The sequence below is a fragment of the Nicotiana tabacum genome, chromosome 20 (genome assembly GCF_000715075.1).
Source record: "Nicotiana tabacum cultivar K326 chromosome 20, ASM71507v2, whole genome shotgun sequence".
NCBI lineage: Eukaryota > Viridiplantae > Streptophyta > Magnoliopsida > Solanales > Solanaceae > Nicotiana > Nicotiana tabacum.
The window spans coordinates 8040831-8051811 of record NC_134099.1 but is presented as its reverse complement, the minus strand read 5'-3'; positions in this window follow the sequence as shown (position 1 = coordinate 8051811).

The window sequence follows — 10981 nt, the reverse complement described above, 5'->3', positions numbered from 1 at the left end:
TTTGCCTCATGTCCTTGGTTCTAAGCCAAGGCAGATTATTGTTTTGAAGCTTTTTACAAAGAATGCCTACTAAATCCCATGGATAAGATCTACAAGTCTTATTAAGACTTAAGTCATGGTTTGGTTACTACATAGTAGCCATCTGGCAAAGTGACTAAGAGTCATCTTTTATCTATTGTGGCTTTATGCCATGTGAAAGGGTGGGTGAAGATTATTAATCTTTACCCATTTATTATGGGTAATGTCCCATTACCCGATAATTAACCAATTACCCGCATAATTTAAAAAATTATCTCAACTTAATTAAATACTACCCTCTTTTAACATACCTTGTACACCTTATGGTCATGTAGTACCTTGTATGGCACTAGTCCGTAAATATCGGGTATTTTAGCTCGGGCTATATTTTGTCCCAAAATGCCAAATTTCAATGAAATTCATTTTCTTCAACTTGCTTCCCCTCTCACCTTCACGAATTTATTAATCACATGTGAAATGGCATAATCCTTATAATCTCCAAATAATCTTTTAGTTGGACTGATGTCAATTACCTTGCGAGAAATTCAACGTACAATACTTCAAGGTGCAACATCATCGTAACTTAATACTGAGAAGCGTAACATCATTGTAATGTAATGCCGCTAGGTACAACACTATCGTAACTTAATATTGCGAAGCGTGACATCACCGTAATGTAATACTGCAAGGCATAACATCATCGTAATATAATACTGTGGGATGTAATATCGACGTAATATTGCGGGGTGTAACATCATTCCCCCCTTTGGAACATTCATCCTCAAATATTGTATTATTTTCATAACTTATATCTTCCAAATACTTTAGAACTTCCCTTGCCATCTAGGCGATTGTTCTGTGAATAAGTCCAAAGTCCAGGGCATTCCCCCTTTAGGCCTCTTTCTCACCCTACAACTTGTAGTTGGAATCCTTCCAATCTCGTAATTGTTGCTACCTTTCATCATGCAACATGTATGATTTTGACCTTGTAAGTGTGCCCAATCTCTAGGCTTCATATGTAGAGCTTGATAAGATGTCCCTTTGGGCATCTATGAGTATACTTAAGTTTTTCGCTCGGTACTTTGTTGAATTCACGAATATTGTTATATATTATCTCATAGGTCCGATTAGCCATCCGTATGAATTTATTGCCATAACTCTTACTTTAGTTTATCTTTGCTGAGGTCTACTACCAAATCCCAGCTTACTCTTGTTTCTTATTCCATATGTATAAATTTAAGTCCTTTAATGTTTCCTCATTACTGCTCATATTTAGAATGATGGCCTCATCTTATCTCATACTTTGTGACTTTTGTCCATCCATTGTTGATTCACCTACCACTGATAACTTGAAACTTCTTATGCAATACTTTGCCACTAGTGCTTACGTTACATCAAGGAATATTCGAAGTAATTTCCCTGATCCACTTAGCGGCGATACTGTACTGCAATAACCGTATTCTATTGCATCCCAAGGTGATTCTCTTACGTGGGTATTTTAATCCCGTACAATTCATGAATCCCTTTTCTTTTACTTTTTTTTTCAAATCATTACTCAATCGAAGGCCCAAACGTCATCCTTTATCTATCACAATTACACTTTTATTCTACTATTAAGGCAACATTCTATCTCTTCTAAATGCTACTTATGAAGAGTAACTCCCTTGAGTCCATTCAGGCTATACTGAGCTTACTATAACATAGAGAAGCCATTAGCTCCCTTATTTTCATGGGCCTAATCCTGAGGACTAATCCATTCTCGTCACCTCCTCACTGCCTTTTCTTATCCGTATTCATGTCTTCCTAAAACCTTGTCGCTTTACCATACTTTAGCTTGCGACCTATACATATCTATTTATACTACTCATAATTTTCCTTCAACTTTCTTGAATTTCCTTGTGTTAATTTAGAACATCAAGCGAGACATCACATCGTCTCTAACTCTTCTTTACTTTCTTAACTAGACCTCTCGATACCTAAAAATCATTGACTAGAAGATATGCCACTAACAATGCCGCTATCATTCTTGGATATTGAATCCTCGTGCTTTTGGATCTTTTATCCGAAGTATGGACTATTTACGATCTTCTACCTTTAAGTATCTCGTACGTTGTTCATCTTTACCTTACTTACCTTAAAATCTCGCATCATATCTTCTATCTCTCTCATGACCTCTCTTCTGATAAGTTGGTATTTTACCAACTTATCTTATCTTTAAACCTATACTTTTGCTATGTTTGAGTGATAAAATCGTGTGTTTAATGTTATTTACTTCTATTTTACAGGTGGTATGTGATTTAGAAGTAATGGTGAAGAAATCAAGTGAAAACAAGTCAAAAAGGAGCTAAAATGGACAAATGGAACCTGCTAGTGATTTACTCTTCGCGAACGCGATGAAGCAGGAAGCTAGACCTTCCCGAACGTGAAGTACACATCAGGAACGCGAAGGACCAAACGCGAACGCAAAGCTCAAGGAAAGCAAACCTTCGCGGACGCGAAGGTATTGTCGCGAACGCAAAGAAGAAATTGGGCGAGAAAACTGGGCAGTTCTGGAAATTCACATTTTTCACCCCAAACCATTTAATACCCAAACCAGCTCATTTGTGGATATCTTTTGGCATATTTTCAGTTCCAAACACTAGAGAGAACAAGTTTTGGAAGCTAGGGTTTGCACACACACTTTGGTCTTGAATATTTGAAGCTTGTGGTTAAGAATTTCTTACCCATTTATGTTTATTTCTTCATTTCCTTGTTTTGTATTGTATATCTAAGTGTGTAGTATTTTATGCAACACTTGAATCTTGTTTATGGAAATACTCATGTTTAAAGTGTTGATTAAATATCTTGTTGTGCTTATGTATTGAATGATTTTTATCCTTTTATGAAGTTAGTTATTGTTAATTTAATTATTCTTGTTCTTTAATGTTTCCAAAGGGATTAGCTAACCCTAGGACTCATCTATTAACTTTGAATTAACTTCGGGAAAGATTATTTGGGGTTGGGAAAGATTAATTAACAAGAACTTGAGGCGTTAACCCTCATTTTATAGATTCTACCTAGGGATAGGATTGAACTACTTGTAGCCATTGCGGGTGTGCTTAATCTCTTAATTGTTTAGGGATAATTCAATTAGAAAGTCTTGTTAGTCTTTGGAAGAAGCTAAAGAATTATTACCCGTGGCTAATTAACATAAACTCACTCATATTTGTAAAATCATGAAACACATTGGATCGTTACTTGAGGGTAATTCCCAATGTATCCATACTTGTATCCATTGATCATTTTACTTGCTTTCTAGGTTAGTTTACATTTCCGCATTTAGGTATAAATACTTTCTCAAATCAATTCTAAGTGTTTGGCATTGCATAACAAGTGATAATTCTCTTACATTCCTAACCACAACATATTGTTCTCTGTGGGATTCGACCCCGACTCATAGTTGGGTAAATTATATTGCATGCAACCATGTCCATTTACTTTTTAGTAGTGGATTTGGACGTCAACAAAATTGGCGCCGTTGCCGGGAACAATTTGGCGTAATTTAGGTAGTTTGAGAAATAAGCGTAAGTGCTTCGGTCCAAACTTGTGAATATTTGTGTAATTATTTTTCTTATCTTGGTCTATTCTTCTTGTTTGATTCTTGTTTGTTTTCTTATTTTTTTTTAAAAATGGCATCATTTAATGAAAATTGGTCGGATGGTATTTGTTCATAGTTTGATGACCCTTGTCCTTATTGTGGAGGACCACACTCGTGGTAAAATTGTTTAAATTCTCTCGGGGGAGGATTGTGCTATCGCGCCCCTTTTTTCTCCCTCTCTTTTTTACGGGGAAGAAAAGGTCCAGGTTTCAACATTTATGGGGGTAATAACTCATTTCCTTTTGGGAATTGGGTATCTTGAAGAGTCGCCACCTAACAGTTTATGGTGCGTTAGGGCACCTAGAGAGATTAACTCTTAGATTGGTTTGCATTACCAGAGATTTAGGGTAAAGGCTCGAAATAACCTCGGGGAAAAGGTGTTAGGCACCCCTCTTGGTCCACAACTGTGGGTCCCGGCAGAACTTATATTTATGCATTAGTCCATTAACAAATAAGTAGTTGAAATAAATAACTGCAAGTAAAGCACGTTGGACATTGTATAATTCAAGTAATGAGACAAAGATTGTGTACATATATGAAAGTAAAGCAAAAGGTTTTGGAAAAGGAGGGGTCCTAGGTTGGTTAGCCTACAGGATCACCCCACGCAATGCCCGGTAAACACTCCTCAATGAGGGGATACACGTGACATTAGCGCGTAGTCATCATATCCCATTCTACCTAAGTCCCTCACCTTGGTCAAAGCCTAAAGCATTCTAGTAACCTTGACAATGCCTATGCGTGTACTACCTGTCCCTTCCTTGTGGCCTTGGAGGTATTTTAGGACCTCTAAATCTGGCCAGTTCTAGACAACCCCTAAGGTTCTTAAAAAGGAGAAAATTCTAGGAGACAGGCAAGAACACATAGGAATTAACAGCTAAATATAGAAAGAGACATTTAAAAGGCCCAGGTTTACCTCCACAAGTAATACACATAGGCAGCACGTCTCAAACACAAACCAGATCAGTTTTTTATTTTGATAAAAGACCTAAACAGGATGTCTAAGTGGATGTCAATGCATAGAAACATGCAACCTTGTTTTTTATAAACTCGACAGTAAGACCCTAATAAGTTTGCCCACTGATTTTAGCCAATTAAATCTGAACAACTTCAAGTAGTAGAAATACAGTTTGCAGAATTTTAAAAAATTTGCTTTATAGGCTTGCCTAAACGCAGAACAATGATGTCCTAAAACATGATTGCTACGTTTGATATAGTAAAACAACGAGCAAGTTTTAAAACGGACTCTTGAATTCCTATAGGCATGCTTTCTAATAGTAAATTAGGGCAGTTCTTGAAAGGATTCATTTAAGGATAGCAAACTATCGATTAGACCAGTTTCGAAGTAAACTAATCATGAATTGGACTAACTTATTTAAACTGAATTGGTTTTAGATCTATAGGCATATTTTCTGATGTTGTTCCCTATAAGCATGATATCTAGTTGTTTAGAAATTTATAGGCATGATTTCAAGTGGAAACAAATGTAAATACTCATTGGAACAGAAACTTGAACTTGATCACATGCTTAAGTATGATATCTATTTGTGAAGTTGATTTTTAAATCTATGGACATGATTTCTATTATTAGGAACCGTTTAAACCCTATAGGCAAGATTTCTAGCATGGTGAGGCAAACATAACAATTATATTAAATAACCCTAAGGCATGATTTCTCGCATGGTGAGGCAAACATAACAAATATATAAAATCCTATAGGCATGGTTTCTAACATGGTAGAGAAGACATAGCAAATATAAGATCCTATAGGCATGGTTTCTACCCATATTACCCCACAAATATGTAACTACACACCCCTTTTCACTAATCACCCCAATATTCATTTATAAATTATTACAAACCAGATGAATGAATTACATAGATAAAGAAAAAGAAGAAGTTACACTATACGGAGCATGAAGCAGGCCCAAGTTATTTCCCAAACCTCCACTAGCCTCAAATGCCAATTTCATAGATAGTGTCATTGTCCAAGTGCATCTGAGTTCCCTAAGGATCTCAAGGATCCCGGGTAGTGCTCACACCCAGACTTTGTAACCAAATTGAGTAAGTGGAGTATGGAAAGGCCAACCTCAGAATGCCAGAATTTAGAGGGATCTTAGAAGGATCCCAAGGCACTACACACACTGGAGGGGGCAGAATCTAGAGACTTAGAAGTAGAGTGAGAGTGTTTGACATAGTTTGAAATGGTTTTAACAAGAAAGCAGTGTGAAAGAGACTTAGTTGAAATAGTTTTGTAAATAAGAGGGTTGTTCAGTAAAACAACTTTTGAGAAAAGTTATGTAATTAAATAAACAGCAGGTCAGTCAGACAAGTTCAGCAAACACTCAGGGAACAAATCTTCACACAGGGTCAATTGGGGACAAATAGAGCAGGTATGATGAACACATAACAGGCAGAAGTCATTTGCGCTTGGTGCAAGTAGTAAGACATAGATTCAGGAGTGTTAATTAGAACGTAGTTATAGAACCAAAGATGCTTTAGGGAGATTCATGGGAGTTGGGAGATAATAGAGTAAAGGATTTTATACTAAACATGGCTGAGCATAATATTCAAACAACTTGGGGCATAGCCCAATAAGTGAATACTAGAACTAGGCAACAGTATACAAGCATTAAAAAGAGTAGAGTCAAGTTACTTAGTTCATGAGAGCATGCTGACCCTAAAGAGGTAAGACATGGCTAGCATAATTAGATGAAGCAAAGAGATTAATTACATGTTGAACAACAAAACCATTGGTAGAAACAAATCAGGAACATAATGAACTGAAGTAGTAAAACAAACATATTATTTTTGGGGCTTGAATTGAAATCAAAGCATACCAGTATAGAGATAGTAAACACAAGGTGAAGAATAGGATAGCACAATAATTAGCCTTGGCTTACAGCCGGCTAATTCATAATGGTAGTAAGTAACAAAGAAAGAAAGCAGAAAGCTTTAAGTGTAAGAGAGAGTTTTTGAACCAATATGTTTGTGTCTGTGTTAATGAAAAAGCATGGTTTTATATTTTGAAAACAGGTAGAAAATAAGGCAAGAATCAAAGTTCAGCAATAATTATGGAACCATGTACTAATTAAAATCAAATTAATAGAAGTACTTCCCTTCAATTAAAGAGTTAAATAACAAATTAGGAAATAAATCAATGTACAACCAATAAGCAAAGATTTCAAATACAGTAAGTATAGGGTAAACAATTAGGGCTAAGTTTAGAAAAACTCTAATTGAGGAGATAGTCAGTAAGAATAAAGTAACAATGCAGACAAGGTAAGCGAATCAATCAAATTGAACAGAAAGGGTAGGAATCGAAGGTTTATAGGAAGGTCTTCCAATCAAACCAAGAAATAGGGGATCCAGAATCAATCAAAGAGAAAGTCATGAGTCAGTGTTTAGAATATAAATAAAGTAAGACATGGATAGTAAAAAGTCGACCTACAACTCTAGCAAACACGAAGGTTAAACAACACTAATAGAAAGAGGCAAGTCTTGAACATTTAAGATGAACACAAGCACATAGAATTGACGTAAGTTAGGCTAAGAAACTCAGCAGAAACATATCCGAGGCTAGATAGTATCAGAAACTTAAATGAGAATCGGTCAGTTACAAAAAACCAAACGAAGAACCCTAAAATTAGGGCTTTCAACATAGACGAGTTGAAGATGTAGTAAAATAATAGAATCAGTCAAAATATGCAAGAAATAGAAGTTTAAACACAAAGAATCAGTTAAACAAGGTTTTTAAAAGGAAGTTCTGAAAACCCTAGTTTTAGAAGGAGGTGAAAAACACTTGAAATCAACGATTTTTGTAAAGAATCTCAAGGACAATGTAAAATATTAAAGAAACAAACTCAAATCTGTAGAAAAGAAATTAGGGTTTCGAAAGAAACCCATATAGAGATGAAGAACCTGCTTAGAAAATTCAAGGATCGTTGCAAATACATCATGATTTTGCTTGAAATCACACTAGAGTAGCCAAGAACAGGTAGGTGACAAACCCTAGATGCAAGTCGGCATGGCCCTGGGCCCTTGAAGACCTTAGATAAGGCAGGCATGGCATGAGAGAAGCCATTGGAGGCACAAGAGACGATGAGAGGTCACCGGAGATAGCCAGAGATGGGAAGTCGGCGGTTGAAGACTAGGGTTAGGTTGAGAGTGTCTTGGAGAGCAGAGAGGATTTTAGGGCGGCGGATATAGAAAAGTGATTAGGGTTAGAGGGCTGTTAGGAATTAAAAAGGAAAGAATCAATACGGGTCGTTGATCTGATGGGTTCTGGGTCAGGTAGGTGTGTTTAGGGTCTGGGTCGGGTGGTTTAATGTGAAATTGGGTTAGGGTATTGGGTTTAATTGTGGCAAAAATTGAAATATAATCTGGCTAAGTTTTAAATAGCCAATTTAACACTATATAATTTATAATAAATAATAGCTAATTTCCAAAAAAATAATTTCATGTACTAAAATGATTTAAAATAGATATTTAACATTTTAAAAATATAGAAGATTAAGTTTATGCATATAAATGTAATTATACATTAATAGGGCTAATATTATAATTATATGAAAATTAGTTTTAAAAATATAAATGCAATTATAAAAAATGCACAAAATATATTTAAGCAATATTTTGGCATAAATATAGGATTTAGATGATTAAATTATCACAACAATAATTTGAAGGATAACTATTGGAAATTTTATAAGTTAAAAATGAAGAAATAAATTAATTTAAAACCTTTTAAAATTATAGAAGAAATTATAAAGACCTTGTGCATGCTTATATATGCCTATATATGATATTTTGAAAGTATATATGTCTATAAAAATATATAGGAAAAAATTGGGTATCAACAACTGCCCCTCTTTACCTGGGAAGGATGAAAGAGTTTTCAGGTAAAGAAATGATCGCCAATTTTGACCGGACAGGATGCTTTGAAAGACAGGGGCAGGACTTCGGTCTTCGAGCTGCCTACATATCCCTGGTTTTACAAGAATCAGGCCATGTGTAGTTCTGAATTCATCTGCGGAATATGCCAATAAATTATTGCAAGAACGGACACGCGATGCCGAAGCGACTATGGTGAGCGGTTAAAGCTTGGGACAGTTTGAAGGAACTGGAGCGAGATCACTCCTGCTAGGATAGCGGTTGCTTACTGGTTACCTACAGATAAAAGATGCAACAAACATGCATTTGCGAAAATTTAAACATGATGCAAATTCCCTTTGGACCATGAAGGTTGTCTTCAGACGGTTAAAGATGATGTCCGTAGATCATGATGTCATGGGCCATGAATTGTTCGGTGAGGTATTTGCAGGCCATGAAATGATATTCTCGGGCCATGAAAATGGTGCCTCTGAACCATGACGCCCTTGAATAATGATATGCAAATTTGAGAGATCATCAGGCCATGACATAGTGTCTTCCTGCTATGAGGATGATGCCTTTAGACTATGATGCCTTTGGTTAAATTGGCAATATTTTAGCCCATGATATGCAGTAATGATGTTAATAATACAAGGCTTAGTCTTGCAAAATGGAGGGCAGAGCTTAGATCGACAGAATAGCGAACAGATAGTGCTAGAAATAGAGCAACATTTGTGCGAAAAAGGGCAGTGTTTAGTCTCATGCGAATGGGGAGGCAAGGATTAGCCTCATGAAAATATTGAGGCAGGGATTAGCGTCATGCAAGTATGGAGTCAAGGATTAGACTCATGCAAGTAGGGAGGCGGGGATTAGCCTCATACAGATATCGAGGTAGGGATTAGCCTCATGTAGGTATGGAGTCAAGGATTAGACTCATGCAAATATGGAGGCATGGATTAGCCTCATGTAGGTATGGAGTCAAGGATTAAACTCATGCAAATAGGGAGGCAGGGATTAGCCTTATGCAGGTATGGAGTCAAGGATTAGACTCATGCAAATAGGGAGGCAGGGATTAGACTCATGCAAGTATGGAGTCAAGGATTAGACTCATGAAAATAGGGAGGCAGGGATTAGCCTCATGCAGGTATGGAGTCAAGGATTAGACTCATGCAAATAGGGAGGCAGGGAGTAGCCTCATACAAAGAGCATGTAGCAAATAAGAGTAGTATATGTCTTAGCTGGAGATGTATTTGGTGTCTTATGGACTGATTGATAGTGATCTTGCTATATGTATATATTTGCGGATGTTATCGTTACGTCGGATGTGCCTGCATTTAAAAAAAATTGTAAGTTTTGTGGGGGAAGGTTGGTTCGTGTTTCTGTCGGCCGATTTTGCTTTGCTCTATTCTGTAAGCCTTTCGAGTTCCCCTAGGTGACACCTGACTGCTATGAAAATAGAGTTTTGAAAATATGCAATTTGATAAAAAATAGAGTTATTTCAGAAATATATTGATACATTTGATGAACTAGTGACCGTAACACATTTCAAAGGCATTGCAGCTCTCTTATGACGGAATTTTGAGGGTTCTCCTCAAAATTCTGCCCCAGTTTAGTAGATGATCCTTCGGATGTTTGTGGATAATGGATCTCGCTAAACCTTCTTCGGAATTTTAAGAATCTTTGTCAAAATTCTGCCCCAGTTTCTTAACTGATTATTGACTGTCTGACACATGTTGGCGTTGGCTGGACTTGCTCCGGAATTTTGAGGACCCTCCTCAAAATTCTTCCCCAATTTCTGATCTTGGGGGGAAATGAAAATTTTATTATGATATGACCGAACCCATAAGGCTGCCTACGTATCCCCTCTTAAATGGGAATCAGGTCAAGCATAGTTCAATTACATCAAATGAGGAAATGTACAATATCTAAGCATAGTATCTCTTGACTGCTTTTAAATTGATTGTCTTTGGACAAATTTCTCCATCCATTTCTGCAAGTATGAGTGCTCCTCCTATTAGTACCCTGTGAACCATGTACGGACCTTGCCAGTTGGGAGAGAATTTTCCTTTGGCTTCATTTTGATGCGGGAAGATTTTCTTCAATACTAGCTGGCCTAGTGCGAACTATCTTGGTTTGACTCTTTTGTTGAAAGCTCTAGACATTTTGTCCTGGTAAAGTTGGTCGTGACATAGTGCGTTCATCCTCTTTCCATCGATAAGGGCCAATTGTTCATAGTGACTCCTTATCCACTCTGCATTGCTCAGTTCAGCTTCCTGTATGATTCTTAATGAGGGAATCTCCACTTCGGCTGGGATGACAGCTCGGTACCATAAGCCAACATGTAGGGAGTTGCCCTGATTGACGTGCGAATTGTGGTGCGGTACCCCAATAGAGAAAAAGGTAACTTTTCATGCCATTGTTTGTAGTTCTCTACCATTTTCCTTAGTATCTTCTTAA